This window comes from Rattus norvegicus, chromosome 10 (assembly GCF_021556685.1).
Source record: "Rattus norvegicus strain SHRSP/BbbUtx chromosome 10, alternate assembly SHRSP_T2T, whole genome shotgun sequence".
NCBI classification, from domain to species: domain Eukaryota; kingdom Metazoa; phylum Chordata; class Mammalia; order Rodentia; family Muridae; genus Rattus; species Rattus norvegicus.
The window spans coordinates 57,783,607-57,786,252 of NC_141543.1; positions in this window are offsets into that span (position 1 = coordinate 57,783,607).

Here is a 2,646-nt window from a genome sequence, read left to right on the forward strand (position 1 = left end):
CACCTTCCTAACCCGATGTCAAAGTTTCAAATGTCTCCAATGATAACCACATCCCATCTGCAACTCAGAAACACACACATCTTCACGGGTATTTTTGGTTTGTTGTGATAGTTACGTTGATCAAGGTGTCACTTACCAAGAGAGCCTATTCTGATGACCAGAGCTCTGGGAGTCATTTCTATGTCTTCCTAGTTATTCCTGGTATCTTCATAATGTCAAATCCCAAGAAGCTTCTACATCCCATAACATAAGCCTGATTTTCCAGGTCTAGACAAAGAATGGTGCTAGGTATAGTTCTACAGAGATGGGTCACACTAACCATGTCATTAATGCTCCATGTTTAATAACTACATGAAGAAAATGAGCCCCAGCTATTCTTTATTAGCTCATGAAAATGCTAATATTAACCTTCACACCATGAATTCACCCATAGCATACATGAAGGCTCATCTGATTCATCAATTGGAAATAATGCTTTTTTTTGCGAAAGCCATAGAATGCCTATCAAATCTGAATATACAGAAATCAATATTTTATGTTATAATTTGGTATAATAAGTTATGCACCTATTTTCATTCTTTGTAGCCTCCTCTATAATTTCATGAATAAAGTCAATGACTAAGAGACCAGACCAAGAATCTCAAAGCAGTTTACTCAAATGCACATGTATATATTATTTTTACATATGTATAAATATATGCTTATATATGTATAAATATATGTTTATGTATAAATGCACACATATATGCATATATATACAATATGAAGATACCAGGAACAACTAGGAGGAAGACACACACACACACACACACACACACACACACATTAGATTATTGAGACATTTTACTAGAAGATTAACATTTGAGAACTGGGGACAGCTTTGATGCATAGCCAAAAACACAGTCTTCCTAGACAGTACCTGGTAAAAGCTAAATGCTAACTCCCATAACGGAGCCAAAAGAAAATTGTCTTGGCTTATGGTCTTGGCTTAAGTGGCAAGTCTGAGACTGATTTCAATCAAGACATGTGGAGCCAACTTCACAGGTAAGCTGGTTTGCGCTAACTTTGGGGAAGAGCACAAGATTGTTCTCCTCACTGTAGTGGCTCTTTTATTTTTTCCCCACATCACCTGTCGAGGCTTAAGTATCTTATAACTTGGTAGTGACAACAACAACAATAAAAATAATAACAACAACAACAACAGCAACAAATCAAGATCTTGCTTTCTCCTCTCTGAAAAGCCCCTGCACCGAGTAGAACCAAAGTCCATCTTAAAATTTCCATCAAATCCTATTCAGGGAATTATGAAAACATTTGCTTTGAGAACCGTTAGCCACATTTTACAGATACCTATAGAGAAATAGATTCATAAGAAGCAAAGTGGGGTACCTGAGGGAACAAAGCAGCTAATAGTTGCCTAGGAAACTCCTGGTGGATGTAAAGTTCTTCAAGACCCTTCGTGGTGTCTTTAATCCGCTTTAGGTAGAGTGTTATCATCGAGAGGGCTGGGCTACAGATCAATTAGCCCAGAGTCTAAACCACTGTGTGACTCTCCTCTATGAGTAGATACTTGTCTCTTCTTTGAGCTTGGTTGCTTTGTTAGAAGGAAGATGAATGCGGATCTCACAGTCCCTTGCAGTAATGAAATCATATGACCGTGGTGATCCCCATCTCTAGATACCTACTTTTATACGTGGCAACTTGCAAAACAAGACCCTGGGGGCTCAGTCTCAGTCATGCAATGCTAGCTAAGAGAGAGGATTCGAGGCCATTCAGACAGCAAAACAAACACAAGTTAAAAAAAAAGAAACAATGTTCAGGTGTTGCTTGTAAGTGAAAATTTAAATATATAGCACTGTGGTTGCTGGAGAAGTCAAACTCACTGGCACTTATAGACAAAAATCCCATTTTTAATATTTCCTCACATCCATTTTCATACAGGAAACAGGATTTCACAAACAGCACGAGGTTGTTCGTTTGTTGGAGTGTTCATTTGTTTTTAATGAGAGAATGTGCGTGTGGCTAGGCAATGGTTAGGGGGTAGGTCAGAAGTGGGAAGGGGATGATTCAACAGTGAGTCAGAGGCGACAGACTGGAGGAAACAAAAGCAGCTGTCTTTCTTTGGCTATTTTTCATCAACCAAATTTCAAAATTAAGCTTTGAAACATCCTTCCAAGGAGACAATGAATTGGGAAAAAAAAATCCCATCTTCTTGGGAGGAAAGAATAGTCGTTGCAGCGACACTGAGAAGCAGAAGGCTTCCTCCGTGGTTTAACACTGCAATTGTGTGGCAGCTGAAGAGCCTTCACAGAGGGCACTCAGTGAAACAGAAGAGCTCCAGGCAACAAAGTGCACGGATTCCAGAACTCAGCAGTCTCTGAAACAACACCTTACATTATTCCAAGGACGGATCGTTTTCCTATCACCAACAACTCAAATTATTTATAGGAGATTGATTCATATACTTAACCCAATGTGAGAGGGAATATTTCTAATTATATCCAAACATCCTTAATATGAAGGGAATTAGGCTTGGAGACCTTCCTTGCCAAAAACACATTTTGCCAAATATGTTTTAAGAAAGAGGAGGAGGTTACGTGTTTTCCATATTTGATCCTATAAAAGTACCCCTTGGAATGAGAATGA